The sequence below is a fragment of the Zea mays genome, chromosome 5 (assembly GCF_902167145.1).
Source record: "Zea mays cultivar B73 chromosome 5, Zm-B73-REFERENCE-NAM-5.0, whole genome shotgun sequence".
Taxonomy (NCBI): domain Eukaryota; kingdom Viridiplantae; phylum Streptophyta; class Magnoliopsida; order Poales; family Poaceae; genus Zea; species Zea mays.
In genome coordinates this window covers 83,577,133-83,595,024 of record NC_050100.1, presented here as the reverse complement: position 1 = coordinate 83,595,024, position 17,892 = coordinate 83,577,133, and positions in this window count along the sequence as shown.

The following is a 17,892-nucleotide window of genomic DNA, read 5'->3' as shown; positions in this document are numbered from 1 at the left end:
CGGGGAGAGCGTGGGGAACCTTCCGGTGGGGACTGGGTCGGGACAGGGGCACCGGAGGGGGGGGGGCGGCCCACGGCGAAGCGGCTCGGCGGTGGCGCTAAAGGACTCCGGCGAGCAATTAAACGCGACGGGGGGCAATAAAAAGGTCGGAAGGGGGCAGGAGAGGTTCCTTACCTCGAGGCGAACTCCGGGGACCCCTCGATGGCGACGGAGACGCGGCGGCAGCCCGAGTCGACGGTGGCGGACCTCGGCGGCTGCGCAGAGAACGGCGGTGAGCGCGGGCAGAGGGATTCGGGGAGGGAGAGGGGAAATTGGGGCGCGTCCCGGGTTGCGGACGTCGGGGCAGAGCTCACCGTGGCAGAAGGCACGGCGGGGCTCCAACGGCGACGGAGAAACGAGCTCGGGCGGCGGTGGTTTAATGGCGGCGGCGCTCTGGCGTGTGCGCAGCGTGGGGGAGGTGGAAGGGGGGTCTGCAGGTGCGCAAATGAGGGAGGGGGAGAGGGCGAGCGAGGTTCTAGGCTCAAGTGGCCGAGGCGAGGTGGTTGCGAGCTCCACGCGCGACGTGGGCGCGGAGTCCGCGGCACGCACGGCTCGGGGCGGCGGTTACGCGAAGACGGAGGAGCTGACAGCCGGGGCCCGCGGGCAGAGAGAGCGGGGGAAGCGGGCGCGGACGCGGGGAAAGCGGTTGTGTTGACGGGCGGGCCCGCCAGGGCAGAGAGAGGAGAGGGGGGAAGGAAGGCGCGCGCGCGGGATGGGCCTGATGGGCCGAAAGGCCGAGGGGGCGGGGGAAGCGGGCTTCTTTCCTTTTTCTTTTATTCTGGCATTTGTTTTCCCTTTTCTTTTTATTTTCTCTATTTGATTCAAATCCAAGTAAGCCACAATTTCAAATTAGCATTTCTAAGAATTATGCACCAAACAGAAGTAGAATTTAGGGTTTGACATGATGCAGCATTTCATACTCCCTTGGAGTTTAGCCTACTAGATTATAATTACAAATGAAAATAACCACTCTTCTTCTATAGAAAAGAGAAAGAGGAGATTGGGGAAAGGTGTGAAAAGAGAAGTAACACCTGAATTTGTGAATATGAGCAAAGAAATTTTATACCCCCAAATTCAGGGTGTTACAAACCTATCCCCCTTAAAAGAATCTCGCCTCGAGATTCAAGGTTGGTCAGCAAAGAGTTTAGGGTATTTGGCCTTCAGATCATCTTCTCGTTCCCAGGTTGCTTCTTCCTCCGAGTGGTGACCCCATCTGACTTTGCACATTCTGATGGTGTTTCTTCGGGTGACTCTGTCTGCAAACTCTAGAATCTGCGTTGGCTTCTCTACGTAGGTCAGATCCTCTTGGACCTCCAAGTCCTCCACGGGCAACTGTTCTTCTGGTACTCGCAGACACTTCTTCAATTGCGACACGTGGAACACATTGTGCACTGCTGACAAACTTTCTGGTAGGTTGAGCTGGTAGGCCACTTCTCCACGCTTTGCTTGAATCTGATATGGTCCAACGTACCGGGGTGCTAACTTGCCCTTGACTCCGAACCTTCAGAAACCTCTGATAGGTGACACCTTCAGATAGACGTAATCTCCCACTTCAAAACTCAGTTCCCTTCTCCTTCTGTCAGCATAGCTTCGCTGTCTTGATTGTGCTATCTTTAGATTCTCCCGAACCATTTTGATATTCTCTTCGGCTTCAAGCAAGATGTCGGGGCCAAACACCTGTCTCTCTCCAGGCTGGTCCCAATGCAGCGGAGTCCTACAACTCCGTCCATAGAGCGCCTGAAACGGTGACATCTTCAAGCTGGCCTGGTAACTATTGTTGTAGGAAAATTCTGCATAAGGTAACCTTTTGTCCCATCCTGACTTGTCTTGCAACACATAGGCTCTCAGCATATCTTCTAGGATCTGATTAGTTCTTTCAGTCTGACCGTCTGTCTGTGGGTGATAAGCCGAGCTGAAGTTCAAATGTGTGCCCAAAGCTTCTTGTAGCTGCTGCCAAAAATGAGAGGTGAACTACGTCCCTCGATCTGACACTATCTTCTTCGGCACACCATGAAGGCAGACTATCCGTGACATGTATAACTCAGCTAACGTTGCTCCGGTGTATGTTGTCTTCACGGGTATGAAATGGGCCACCTTTGTTAAGCGGTCCACAACCACCCAGATGGAATCATAGCTGGCCCGGGTACGAGGTAGGCCAACTATAAAATCCATCCCGATCTCATCCCACTTCCACTGAGGAATCCGCAATGGCTGCAACAATCCGGCGGGCCTCTAATGCTCGGCTTTGGTTCTTTGACAGCTATCACAGATGGCGACATACTCCGCGATCTCTCTTTTCATGCCATACCACCAAAACCTCCTTTTTAAATCCTGATACATCTTCTCACTTCCAGGGTGTATGGAGTAGGCTGTCTCATGAGCTTCCTTGACGATTAGCTCCCGAATAGGTTTGAGGTCGGGAACACACAATCGGTCCTTGAACCATATCACTCCCTTATCATCCTCTCGAAAGTCTCTGCCTCTTCCTTCTAAGATCAGCTGCCGGATCTTGTTGATGTCTTCATCATCCTTCTGCCCTTCTTTGATCTCCCGCTCTAGGGTGGGCTCTAATTCCACTGTTACTCCTTGGGTACTGTTCAGAAAACCAAGACTCAGTCTATCGAACTCCTTGGCCAACTCATACGGCATTGGGTACGTGGCCATCATATTAACTTGACTCTTTCTGCTTAGAGCATTTGCAACAACATTGGCTTTGCCTGGATGGTAATGTATCTCCAACTCATAGTCTTTGATCAATTCCAACCATCTTCGCTGTCTCATGTTTAACTCTGACTGGGTGAATATATACTTCAAACTTTTATGATCTGTGTAGATATCGCACTTCTGCCCATACAGGTAATGTCTCCAGGTCTTTAACGCATGAACCACTGCTGCCAACTCCAGGTCGTGCGTGGGGTAATTTTTCTCATGGATCTTCAGCTGTCGAGATGAGTATGCTACAACTCTTCCTTCTTGCATTAGCACACATCCCAATCCGGTGTAAGAAGCATCGCAGTACACCGAGAATGGCTTGTGAACATCAGGCAGAACTAACACAGGTGCTATAGTCAATCTATTTTTCAGTTCTTCAAATGCTTCTTCACACTTTTGGGTCCACTTAAACTCAACTTTCTTCGCTAGTAACGCTGTCATTGGTCTAGCGATCTTTGAAAAGCCTTCAATGAAACGCCTGTAGTATCCGGCCATTCCAATGAAGCTCTTGATCCCACGAACATCCTTCGGTGCTTTCCAGTTCAGGATATCTGCTACTTTCTTTGGGTCCACTGCTAACCCATCTTGGTTTATGATGTGACCCAGAAACAGGACTTCATGAATCCAGAACTTGCATTTACTCAGCTTGGCATACAACTGATGCTCTCGAAGCCTTTGCAATACCATCTTCAAATGCTCCACATGATCTTCCTCACTTTGAGAGTATATGAGAATATCATCGATGAACACTACCACAAACTTGTCTAGATAGTCCATGAACACACTGTTCATCAGATACATAAAGAAGGCTGGCGCATTTGTCAAACCAAAGGACATAACTGTGAACTCATATAACCCATACTTGGTGATGAATGCTGTCTTCGGTATGTCCGAGGGTCGGATTCTGAGTTGATGGTAACCTGATCTCAGATCTATCTTCGAGAATACGCTGGCACCTCTGAGCTGGTCAAACAGATCTTCTATTCTTGGCAGGGGGTACTTGTTTTTAACCGTGACTTCATTCAGGGCTCTGTAGTCTATGCACATCCTTTTGGTACCATCTTTCTTCTCTACAAACAACACTAGAGCGGCCCAAGGCGAGGTGCTTGGTCTGATGTAACCCTTCTCTAACATCTCATCTATCTGCTTCTTGAGTTCCACCAATTCTGGTCCAGATACTCGATAGGCTCTTTTGGAAATGGGGGCGGTACCAGGGATAAGCTCTATGGCAAATTCTACTTTTCTCTCGGGTGGCATGCCCGTTAGCTCCTCGGGAAACACATCCAGAAAGTCCGACACAACCTTGATAGCCTCGAGCGGGTTGGTCTCCTTACTATCAACTGAAATCTGGTGACAAACTCCCTCCGCTGATTTAGGCATCTTTAGCTCAGCCACTACCTCCTCTCCGGACGAGGACTTCAATGTCACGGTCCTCTTGTCACAGCTAACATTTGCTTCATACTTCATTAACCAATTCATCCCTAGGATGACATCTACCCTAGGGGTGTCTATTACTATTAGGTCGCTGGGGAACCCTATCCCCCTTATTTCCACCCTTATATTTGAGCATATTCTATCTGCTTGCACTTTACCACCAACCGAATTAATCCTCATGGGTGGCATCATTGCCTCTACTGAGATGTTATGCATTTCTACCCATGTTGCAGTGACAAATGAATGAGTTGCACTAGTATCAAATAGCACTTTTGCGGGATAAGATTCGACTGAGAACATACCTACTGCCACATCTGGTGTATCCTGGATCACTTCGGCCTCCAAGTGGTTCACCTTTCCACGGTTGTACGCTTGGCCGCGATTGCCTGCTGCCTGCTGCAGTACTCCTTGCCTTGTTGGAGCATTGGGGTTGGTCTGCTGCTGCGCCATCTTCTTTGGGCACTGCATCGCCCAGTGGCCTTGTTCTCCACAGTGGAAACATCCTCTGCCTCCTCCTTGTGCTGGGGCTGCTTGGTTGCTCTGATTTGCTGCGGGGGCAGGAAGGCGGGGTGCGGGGTTGTTCTGCTTCTGATACTGATTCCCTCCTTGCTGGTTGTTCTGACGATACTACTGTTGTTGTGGGTACTGCCTCTGAAACTGCTGTTGATGCGGACGCTAATTCTGATTCTGATATCCCTGTGGGTGACCAGGCCTGCCTTGCTGAGATGAACTGCCTGAGAAGCGGGGACGGCTGATGCTCCCGGACTGTGGTCCATTCATCTTGCGCTTCCGATCTTCCATATCCTTGCGCTTCTTCTCAGTCATAACTGCCCTATCGATCAGGTGCTGGAAGGTGGGGAAGGTGTGATTCATCAGCTGGTAATGCAGGGGATCCACCAAACCCCTCATGAACCTGTACTGCCTTTTAGCATCAGTGTTGACATCTTCGGGTGCATAACGAGATAGCTGCAGAAACTTGTCCCTGTATTCACTAACAGACAGGGGTCCCTGCTTTAGAGCCAGAAACTCCTCCTTCTTCACAATCATCAGTCCCTCTGGAACATGGTACCTGCGGAAACTCTCGCTGAATTCTTCCCAGGTGATGGCTTCGGGGTCAACATGTGTGGCGAGGTAGGACTCCCACCAGGACTGTGCTGCTCCCCTTAGCTAGCGGGGACCATACATGACCTTCTCCCTGTCGTCACACTGGGCGGTGCGCAGTTCCCTTTCCACTGCACGCAGCCAGTCTTCTGCATCCATGGGGTCAACAGAATGGGCGAAGGTAGGAGGGTGCCCTCTCATGAACTCGCCACGCTTATCCCGTGGCATCTGGGGCATCTGCACCTGCATCTGGGGTTGAGGTTGATGTTGAGCCTGTTGCATGGCTGCCAGAGTCTGCCCAATAGCCTGCACTGCCTGAGTCTGCATCAAGAACATCTGCTCCACGGTCATCGGGGGTGGTGGGGGAGGCTGCCTCTGATGTTCCTCCTGCTGGGCATGCTGCTCTTGCTGAGCACGCCTGTTGCATCGGCGCCTATTGTTAGACATCTGTGGAAGACATTCATACATCAGCATTGATCTTACAATCCTCCAGCATAAGAAAAGGGAATACATAATTCTTCATGACACTGAGTGAACAGAGAGCTTCACTGATCCTCATTATGATTCAACACAGCTTCTCAGATAGAAAGGAAAGTAGAAGTAAATGGTTTCCCAACTAAATAACTGATTTCATTAATATCACTAGCTAAGCCAACCTACAGGGGAAACCCACATGTTGGCTACAGTCATTACAAAGACTCAAATCCAGCACAAGTTCACCATAACAAGCATGTAAGCAACTGATAAGCAAACTAAACTGACTAGAAGCAACTAATAAGCAAACTAAACTGAATGGAAGCAACTGATAAGCAAACTAAACTGACTATCTAAGACTGGGACATCTGACTTAAGAATTATTACAAACTCCGACGCTAACGATCTAAGGATCCAGATCTATCCTGGTCTTACAGGCAGGGGAACCATAAGTGTGGTGACCACGTGGCGGCGAGCGGTAAGGGTGCTGAGTCCCAACAGGAGCGGGGGAACCACCCTCCTGGTGGCGGCGCTCTGCCAGCTCAGCACGCAACTCAGCAATCTCCGTTCGAGCCCTGCTTAGCTCGTCCAGAGAGTGATCCAGCTCGGTGTTAAGCACTGTGACTAGGTTGACTGTGCTGCTCAACCTAGGGTTATCCTCACCAACAGGTGAGACAACCACACTCTCTGTGCTACCAGTAGAACGGCGGGGGTAGTACCGAAGGTTAAGACCGTCGGCCACCCCACCAAACAAGGAACAGTACTGGGAGAGTGCACGTCGTGCTGCATCCTGCATAGCCGCCTCTGCAGTGTCCCTCTCGGAGATGGAGTAGTGCTCCGAAATGGCCTCCGCACCCCGGAGGTCATCCTCCGGACGGCGAACTAGGCAGGTAGCCTCCCAGCGGTCCGGGTACCTCCCGCGACTGTGCTGGTAGACTACACAACGATACTCGATCGACCAGGTGTGCCGGTCGAAAGGCTGGCGCAACAAGGTGTCGAGTGCGTCGTGGAAGTGACAACCGCGAGCGGCGTCACGGGTGATGGGTCGGGCGACCCATCCTTCCGCCTCCTGCGGCTCAGAGGACTTCGTGTTGTGGTCTGAGTCGTCGTCGTCGGGGTCTCCTCCAGGACCTCCTCCAGTAGCTCCTCCAACAGCCCGGGCGTCCCGCGGTGGTGCAGGGGGCGCCTCCAGCTGGGCAACAGAGGAATGGCGCCTCACGGACTCCACCTCCTGCTGGGGTGGGGAGGAAGAGCCCTGCTGCTCTCTGTGCTGACGCTGGCGTTCCTGCTCCTCACGCAGGCGGTGGTGCAGTCTCTCCAGGTGACTCGACTGACCGGACACGGTGCGGCGCAGAGGACGCTCCGCAAGTTGAGACGGCAGGAAAGGAATCACCGACTTACGTGCAGTGTGTCTAAGACGAGCCATCTACAAAAGACACCGTAAGCACAAGAGTAAGAACAGAACTAATATGACAAGTGAATAAACCATAGACAGAACAAAATAAAATTTTAACAAGGTATATAATATAGTATATATATATATGGAGTAAAACATAGGGTTGGTCGAGATGACCGATTTTTGAAGTAACATCAGAGGTCAAGGTGAGAGGGAAGGTCAATAGTCATTAGTTCGACCAGTGCTACTCTAGGTTAGCGGTCCTACAGTCAGCACGGCTTTGATACCACTTATGTCACACCCGGTTTTGAAGGTAAACCGAATGCGAACTATGTACGTGCCAGGATCAGAACTCACGTACACAGCGGTTACATAAATGAACATCATCGCACAGTGCTCCAATTATAACATAAAAGAGTATTAACTTATTACATCACAGAGTCAGAGACATCCACATAGTCATCAACTGAACTGATAAATCAAAGTGCTAAGCGAAACGCAGTAAAGATAAGGTCTTCACAGGCAGCTGACTGGGGGTTGCCGCCAACCCACACCTAGAACTCGTCATAGTCTTGGAATTCCTGGAAGTCTCCTTCCACAGCTTCATCTTCTCCTGAGCAGTGGTTGCAACGGGGACAACCTGGTGTTTTGTGGTAAAGCAAGGATGAGTACACATCAACGTACTCAGCAAATGCCCCGTTTGGCTGAAGTGGACTAGCTTTATGTGGGGTTAGGCTCAAGCAGTTGCTTTTAGTTGGTCAAGTATTTATTGTTAGTAGAAGCCAGATTTTATCACCAAGTCCAAGTTATAATCCCAAAAAGTACATCCTCAGAGAGGAAATACCAGACTGCATAATTAAAGTCACCATCATTAACCATCATCATTAAAGTCATCATCTGAGGTGTATTCGGAGTATCTCTAATCAAAGAGGATCCCAAGGCCGCTCATAACCGTGAGCACGGCTGATATACCAGTTTAACACTCTGCAGAGGTCGCACACTTTACCCATGAGTCGTGATTCCCTTTCTGCCCGGGGAGAGCTAATCCCCATTGATCACTACCTAGGTGGTCCGGCAGGGTATCACTACGTAGCTTTTACAAAGATTTCCTAGAGATCATAGTTGCCCGTTAGGTTTCTCCAGTTTGATAAACACAGTACCCCTCCCCGCAGGAGAGTGACTAACAAAAAGCAAAACGAAAGAACCTCGGCACTCAGCCTCGGCAGAGCAAGCACTGTGCCTGGACCCCATTGACGGCACGACGGCGAAGCAACTACACCTCTAGTTCCTCTAATTAATTAGCTAAGGGCTTCCCATTTCACCCTCATGGTTGCACTGTTAACCCGGGTTGTCTCTCAACGAACAGGTCCTTATGGAGAGGTACTCAGGAAACAGCCTGAGCCCCCTAGAGTATCACAAGATCATCAATATCATCAGGATAACTGTATCGTATCATAAATAGTCACATCATGTTCATTGATTAGGTTGAGGCAATAGCAAAATGCTAACCATAATAACCCAAAAGGTCGTCAAGGATAAGGTAAAGTATAAAGCTAGTCAATCCTTAGGTTTCAATTAAGTAATGCGGGAAAGTGAATTATAAGTGAATAGGACATAATGGGTCAGAGGACACTTGCCTTCACCAAACTGCTGATCAGGGACTTCTTCTGCAACTTCCTCGGGAAACACAGACTGCCCGTTGTCTACGTAAAGTAATCATTCATTCTATGCACTTGGGAAATAACAAATAAAAGCAATAAAGCAAACATATGCAGCAGAGAGATCACAAGTTCACAGTAGAAAAGGGTTGGCAATCTGGTGTTCCCTAGGTCTAGGGTAGATGACTATACAAGGTGATTCATTATCCCCTAATCAGGTCTAAGTCAGTGGTGGGGGTTAAATCATTACATGGTTTTAAGTCCATAAACTTAGGTGCTCCAACTTTTATTAAAGTCTACTATCTTCTATTTATCTCAAATAGGGTTCCAATAACATTAATTTTACCCTAATGATCAACTATTAATTGGGGCATAAAAACAGCAGGGAAACATTGTTTAAATGGATAGATAAGAATATTATGAACATTTTGCAATTTGAAGCACCTAATTTGGAGTTCATATGACAAAGTTATGAATTTTACAAGATTAGGGATTAAAATATGCCTTAAATACCTATTTTGGATTAAATAAAAGGTCCGAGGACCTAACTGCGAAGATCCAGGGACGGCGGGTTAATTTGCAGAAAGCCGGGGGTCTCTTTAAGAAAAAGCGCGGGCGAAGGGGTATCGGGCTCCTACGGCCGTTGGATCTCGGATCAACGCCCGAGATTAGATCCGCGGGCGGGCGCGCGAGCGCGCGGCGGCCAGAGCGGCTGACAGGCGGGGCCGAGCGGGCAGCGTGGACATGGGCGGCTGACAGGCGGGGCCGGGCGGGCAGCGCGGGCGCGGGCGGCTGACAGGCGGGGCCGGGCGGGCAGCGCGGGCGCAGGCAGCTGACAGGCGGAGCCGGGCGGGCAGCGCGGGCGCGGGCGGCTGACAGGCGGGGCCGGGCGGGCAGCGCGGGCGCGGGCGGCTGACAGGCGGGTCCCAAATGGCAGAAAGGCGGGGTGCGGGGGGGGGGGGGGGGGGGGGGAACGGCCCTGGGCCGTTGGATCTCAGGCAGACGGCTAGGATTGGGCTCGGCCTACTTAAAACAGGGTCGTTCGATCTGGAATGGACGGCTGGGATTGGGTGGCCGGCTTCTATCTTCTCCTACGGCTAGCAGAGGCGGCGGCGCCCGCTCCAGCGGCGGAGGACTCGCCGGAGACGAGGGGCGCATGGGCTCTGCGGGTCCTTGGGGCGACCTGAGTGGCCGGGGAGGTCGGGGAGAGCGTGGGGAACCTTCCGGTGGGGACTGGGTCGGGGCAGGGGCACCAGAGGGGGGCGGCCCACGGCGAAGCGGCTCGGCGGTGGCGCTAAAGGACTCCGGCGAGCAATTAAACGCGACGGGGGCAATAAAAAGGTCAGAAGGGGGCGGGAGAGGTTTCTTACCTCGAGGCGAACTCCGGGGACCCCTCGATGGCGACGGAGACGCGGCGGCAGCCCGAGTCGACGGTGGCGGACCTTGGCGACTGCGTAGAGAACGGCGGTGAGCGCGGGCAGAGGGATTCGGGGAGGGAGAGGGGAAATTGGGGCGCGTCCCGGGTTGCGGACGTCGGGGCAGAGCTCACCGTGGCAGAAGGCACGGCGGGGCTCCAACGGCGACGGAGAAACGAGCTCGGGCGGCGGTGGTTTAATGGCGGCGGCGCTCTGGCGTGTGCGCAGCGTGGGGGAGGTGGAAGGGGGGTCTGCAGGTGCGCAAATGAGGGAGGGGGAGAGAGCGAGCGAGGTTCTAGGCTCAAGTGGCCGAGGCGAGGTGGTTGCGAGCTCCACGCGCGACGTGGGCGCGGAGTCCGCGGCACGCACGGCTCGGGGCGGCGGTTACGCGAAGACGGAGGAGCTGACAGTCGGGGCCCGCGGGCAGAGAGAGCGGGGGAAGCGGGCACGGATGCGGGGAAAGCGGCTGCGCTGACGGGCGGGCCCGCCAGGGTAGAGAGAGGAGAGGGGGGGGGGAAGGAAGGCGCGCGCGCGGGATGGGCCTGATGGGCCGAAAGGCCGAGGGGGCGGGGCAAGCGGGCTTCTTTCCTTTTTCTTTTATTCTGGCATTTGTTTTCCCTTTTCTTTTTATTTTCTCTATTTGATTCAAATCCAAGTAAGCCACAATTTCAAATTAGCATTTCTAAGAATTATGCACCAAACAAAAGTAGAATTTAGGGTTTGACATGATGCAACATTTCATACTCCCTTGGAGTTTAGCCTACTAGATTATAATTACAAATAAAAATAACCACTCTTCTTCTATAGAAAAGAGAAAGAGGAGATTGGGGAAAGGTGTGAAAAGAGAAGTAACACCTGAATTTGTGAATATGAGCAAAGAAATTTTATACCCCCAAATTCAGGGTGTTACAGTCCCTCAGAGGGCAAATGTTGGGGCGAAGGCGAACACGCTACCCTTCGCTCGATGACTTCGTCGTTTCCTCACTCCGATGAAGACTACATCCACATAACACGCCTGGACAAGCCGAAGGCGTCGATTGGATGAAGACCGACACGGTCCCCCTTTGTCCTCTGTGTTGAAAGACGAAGGCTCTATCGAAGTCTACAAGTCTCAAGTCGTCACTGCTCCGGGAGGGCCATGCAGGATTCGACCCACAGTAACAGGCCCGCGAGGATAAGTGTATTACGGGCCGCGTTTGTAATAGCCTTTACTGTAATGACTATCTGTAACCTCCCCTTGTAGGAATATTCTGGGGATAAATCGTGTACTCGAGGGCATAAACGTCTTTGACAATGGACGGGTGGCCACTCGAGTGCCTATAAATACCCCCGTACAGTGCCCTCATAGGGGTAGATTAACAAAGCTCTTGCCATCTCACAACAAACTTTGCAAATACTCTTTCCGCTTCCTAGTTGGATCTACTTGCCCGGTAGAGCAAGTTCCAACAAGTCCCTTAGGGTTTGCCTCATCCAAAGTAATTGCGCACAACAATGGCCTGCGGCAATATACTCAGCTTCGGTGGTAGAAAGAGCTACTGAGTTTTGTTTCTTTGAAGCCCAAGACACCAGGGATCTCCCCAGAAACTGACAAGTCCATGATGTGCTCTTTCTTTCAATTTTACACCCTACCCAATCGGCATCTGAATATCCTATTAAATCAAAAGTGGATCACTTGGGGTACCAAAGTCCAAACTTAGGAGTGTAAACTAAATATCTCATGATTCTTTTCATGGCCCTAAGGTGAACTTCCTTAGGATCAGCATGGAACCTTGCACACATGCATACGGAAAGCATAATATCTGGTCGAGATGCACATAAATAGAGTAAAGATCCTATCATCGACTGTTATACCTTTTGATCTACGGATTTACCTCCTGTGTCGAGGTCGAGATGCCCATTGGTTCCCATGGGTGTCTTAATGGGATTGGCATCCTTCATTCCAAACTTGTTAAGTATGTCTTGAATGTACTTTGTTTGGCTGATGAAGGTGCCGTCTTAGAGTTGCTTGACTTGAAATCCTAGGAAATACTTCAACTCCCCCATCATAGACATCTCGAATTTTTGTATCATGATCCTACTAAACTCTTGACAAGTAGATTTGTTAGTAGACCCAAATATGCTATCATCAACATAAATTTGGCATACAAACAAATCTTTTGCAATAGTTTTAGTAAAGAGAGTAGGCTCGGCTTTTCTGACTTTGAAGCCATTAGTAATAAGGAAATCTCACAGACATTCATACCATGCTCTTGGGGCTTGCTTGAGCCCATAAAGCGCCTTTGAGAGTTTGTAAACATGGTTAGGGTACTCACTATCTTCAAAGCCGTGAGGTTGCTCAACATAGACCTCTTCCTTGATTGGTCCAATGAGGAAGGCACTTTTCACGTCTATTTGATAAAGCTTAAAGCCATGGTAAGTAGCATAGGCAAGTAATATACGAATTGACTCAAGCCTAGCTACGGGTGCATAAGTTTCACCAAAGTCCAAACCTTCGACTTATGAATATCCCTTGGCCACAACTCGGGCCTTGTTCCTTATCACCACACCATGCTCATCTTGCTTGTTGCGGAATACCCATTTGGTACCTACAACATTTTGGTTAGGACGTGGAACTAAATGACATACCTCATTCCTCGTGAAGTTGTTGAGCTCCTCTTGCATAGCCACTACCCAATCCGAATCTCTTAGTGCATCCTCCACCCTGTATGTCTCAATAGAGGACACAAAAGAGTAATGTTCACAAAAATGAGCAACTCGAGATCTAGTGTTTACCCCCTTATGAATATCACCAAGGATGGAGTTGACGGGGTGATCTCTTTGAATTGCTTGGTGGACTCTTGGGTGTGGCGGTCTTTGACCCTAAATCTCTTGCTCATCTTCCTTATCCTTATTGACTTGATCTCCCCCTTAATCATTGTCCTCCTCTTGAGGTGGCTCATCCTCTTAATCTTCATCATCTTGAGCCTGATCCTCATCTTGAGTTGGTGGAGATCCTTGTATGGAAGATGATGGTTGATCTTGTGCTTGTGTAGGCTCTTCGGATTCCTTAGGACACACATCCCCAATGGACATCTTCCTTAGCGCGACGCACGGAGCCTCTTCATCATCTAGTTCATTAAGATCAACTTGCTCCACTTGGGAGCCATTAGTCTCATCAAAGACAATGTCACAAGAAACCTCAACTAATCCAATGGATTTGTTGAAGACTCTATATGCCCTTGTGTTTGAGTCATATCCTAGTAAAAAGCCTTCTACAGCCTTAGGGGCAAATTTAGATTTTCTACCTCTTTTAATAAGAATAAAACATTTGCTACCAAAGACTCTAAAATATGAAACATTGGGCTTTTTACAGGTGAGGAGTTCATAAGATGTCTTCTTGAGGATTCGGTGAAGGTAGAGCCGATTGATGGAGTAGCATACGGTGTTAATCGCCTCAGCCCAAAACCGGGCCGGAGTCTTGTATTCATCAAGCATGGTTCTTTCCATGTCTAGTAGAGTTCTATTCTTCCTCTCCACTACACCATTTTGTTGAGGTGTGTCAGGAGAAGAGAACTCATGCTTGATTCCCTCGTCCTCAAGAAAGCCTTCAATTTGAGAGTTCTTGAACTCTGTCCCGTTGTCGCTTCTTATCTTTTTGATCCTTAATCCGAACTCGTCTTGAGCCCGTCTTAAGAATCCATTTAAGGTCTCTTGGGCTTGAGATTTTTCCTGTACAAAGAATACCCAAGTGAAGCGAGAATAATCATCCACAATTACAAGACAATACTTACCCTCGCCGATGCTTATGTAAGCGATCAGGCCGAATAAATCCATGTGGAGTAGTTCAAGCGGCATGTCGGTCGTCATGATGTTCTTGTGTGGATGATGGGCGCCAACTTGCTTTCCTGCTTGACATGCACTACAAACCCTGTCTTTCTCAAAATGAACATTTGTTAGTCCTAAAATGTGCTCTCCCTTTAGAAGCTTGTGAAGATTCTTCATCCCAACATGGGCTAGTCTGCGATGCCAGAGCCAACCCATATTAGTTTTAGCAATTAAGTAAGTATCGAGTTTAGCTTTGTTAAAATCAACTTAGTATAGTTGACCCTCTAATAGTCCCTTAAATGCTATTGAATCATCACTTCTTCTAAAGACAGTAACACCTACATATGTAAATAGACAGTTGTAGCCCATTTTACATAATTGAGAAACTGAAAGCAAGTTGTAATCTAAAGAATCTACAAGAAAAACATTGAGAATAGAATGGTTAGGTGATATAGCAATTTTACCAAGTCTTTTGACCAAACCTTGATCTGCATTCCCGATTGTGATAGCTCTTTGGGGATCTTCGTTTTTCTCATAGGAGGAGAACATCATTTTATGTCCTGTCATGTGGTTTGTGCATCCGCTATCTATTATCCAGCTTGAGCCCCTGGATGCATAAACCTGCAAAACAATTTAGGCCTTGTTCTTAGGTACCCAAACGGTCTTGGGTCTTTTCACGTTAGAAACAAGCACCTTGGGTACCCAAACACAAGTCTTGGAGCCATTGTGTTTGCCCCCAACATATTTGGCAACTATTTTGCCTGATTTGTTAGTGAGCACATAAGAAGCATCAAAAGTTTTGAATGAAATGTTATGATCATTTGATGTAGTAGGAGCTTTCTTTTTAGGCAATTTAACCTGGGTTGATTGCCTAGAGCTAGAAGCCTCATTTTTATACATAAAAGCATGATGTGAAACAGTATGTGGTTTCTTAGCATGAATTCTCCTAATTTTGTGCTCAGGATAATTAGCAGGATATAAAATATAGCCCTCATTATACTGAACCATGGGAGCCTTGCCCTTAACAAAATTAGACAATCTTTTAGGGGCATTAAGTTTAACATTGCTTCCGTGTTGGAAACCAATGCCATCCTTGATGCCAGGGCGTCTCCCATTATAGAACATGCTTCTAGCAAATTTAAATTCTTCATTTTCAATTCCATGCTCATTAATTTTTGCAGTTAATTGAGCTATATGATCATTTTGTTGTTTAATTAAAGCAAGGTGATCATTTATAGCCAGTGCCGGCCCTAAGGGGGTGCGGAGGGTGCGGTCGCACCGGGCCCTCCAAAACAGAGGGCCCCCTCTGGCCACTGGACGTTAGCACTTTTTCCCCGCTAAGCGTATCTATCCTAGACATAAATACGCAAGAGCGATGCACTATCGATCAGTTTCGTTTAGATTATTAAACTAATGTCTCAATTACTTATCTAATATTCACATCATTCCAAAATAGTATTTGTTTTAACTCTTGATTTTTATGTCAATATGCAACTAGATGAGGAATCCACTAGAGAAGCAAAATAAATTCTATTTTGATACAGAGGGGTATTATTTACTATACACATGATGGTTGCATCGCCGGAGAGAAGATTTTTAAAAATTGAAATATTTTTTGAACTATTTAAGGTCAAAAATGACTTAAGAGAGGTTAAATGGTTTGGCGATTATATGTATCTAAAAGAAGTTGTTGGATGGATTGATCTTAATGGTATAAGCGATGATTTGTATCACGAAATGTTAGAAGATATTTTTAATGACATCGGATAACAAGTATGTGTTTTTGGCTATATTTTATATTTATCATCTTATAAACTTAAAAATAGTGCATAATAATTTGTATACTTTAAATATTATATATATATTGTGTGTGGATGGGGCCTCCATTTCGGATTTTGCCCCGGGCCCCTAAAAAGTCAGGAACGGCCCTGTTTATAGCATCAACATTAATATCTCTACATCTAGTACAAGTAGGAACATGTTCGACAGTAGATGTAGAGGGTCCGCATAATTTTAATTCCTCAATCTTAGCATTTAAAATATTATTCTCATTTCTAAGACTAGAGATAGAATCATTGCAAACATTTAGCTCTTTAATCTTAGAAACTAATTTGTCATTTTTAGTTCTAAGACTAGCAATTGAATCATTACAAGCATTTAATTTTTCAACCTTAGCAATTAAACTAGCATTCTCAGTTCTAAGGTTTGAAATAGTGTCATGGCAAATGCTAAGCTCCTTAGACAATATTTCACATTTTTCAACTTCCTGAGCATAAGCATTTTTTATTTTAACATGCCTTTTGTTTTCTTTATTAAGGAATTCCTCTTGGCTATCCAAAAGTTCATCCTTCTCATGCATGGCTCCTATCAATTCATTTAATTTTTCTTTTTGTTGCATGTTAAGGATGGCAAAAGTGTAAGCAGATCATCCTCATCTTCACTAGAACTACCCTCATCACTAGATGTAGTATATTTGGGGGTGGTTCTAGATTGTACCTTCTTCTTTTTGCCATCCTTTGCCATGAAGCACTTGTGGGCGACGTTGGGGAAGAGGAGGCCCTTGTTGACGGTGACGTTGGCGGCTTCCTCGTTGGTGGAGGAGTCGGTGGAGCTCTCATCAGAGTCCCATTCCCGACACACATGGGCATCGCTGCCCTTCTTCTTGTAGTACCTCTTCTTCTCCTTCTTCTTCCCCCTCTTGTCGTTGTCCCTGTCACTATCACTAGACATTGGGCATTTAGCGATAAAATGACCAGGCTTACCACACTTGTAGCACACCCTCTTCGAGCGGGGTTTGTAGTCCTTCCCCCTCCTTTGCTTGAGGATTTGGTGAAAACTCTTGATGATGAGCGCCATTTCCTCATTGTCAAGCTTGGAGGCGTCGATGGGGAGCCTACTTGATGTAGACTCTTCTTTCATCTCTTCCGTCGCTTTGAATGCGACGGGTTGCACCTCGGGTGTGGAGGTGTCGCCTTGCTCCAAGTCGACGATGTGTTTGGAGCCTTTGATCATTAGTTCAAAGCTCACAAACTTCCCAATTACCTCCTCGATTGACATTAGCTTATATCTAGGATCACCACGTATTAATTGAACTTGAGTGGGATTATGAAATATGAGGGATCTAAGAATAACCTTGACCAATTCATGGTCATCCCATTTTGTGCTCCCGAGGTTGCGCACTTGATTGACCAAGGTCTTGAGTTGGTTGTACATCGCTTGTGGCTCCTCTCCTTGGTTGATGACGAATCGATCGAGCTCCCCCTCGATCGTCTCCCGTTTGGTGATCTTGGTCACCTCATCTCCTTCGTGCGTGGTCTTTATGACATCCCAAATCTCTTTGGCGCTCTTTAATCCTTGCACCTTATTATACTCCTCTCGACATAGAGAGGCGAGGAGTATAGTAGTGGCTTGGGAGTTAAAGTGCTGGATTTGGGCGTCGTCTTCCGAGTCGTAGCCCTCATCCCCCACCATGGGTACCTGCGCTCCAAACTCAACAATGTCCCATATGTTTGCGTGGAGTGAGGTTAGGTGATGCCTCATTTTATCACCCCACATGCAATAATCTTCACCATCAAAATATGGTGGTTTGCCTAATGGAATGGAAAGTAAAGGAGCACGTTTAGAAATACGGGGATAACGAAGTGGCATCTTACTATACTTCTTGTGCTCATGGCGCTTAGAAGTGACGGACGTCGCATCGGAGTCGGATGTGGAGGGCGACGAAGAGTCGGTCTCGTAGTAGACCACTTTCTTCATCTTTTTCTTCTTGTCGCCACTCCGATGTGACTTGACGTGGGGAGGGGATTCCTCCTTGCCTTTGGCGCCGGACTCCCTTGATGGAGCCTTCCCGTGGCTTGTG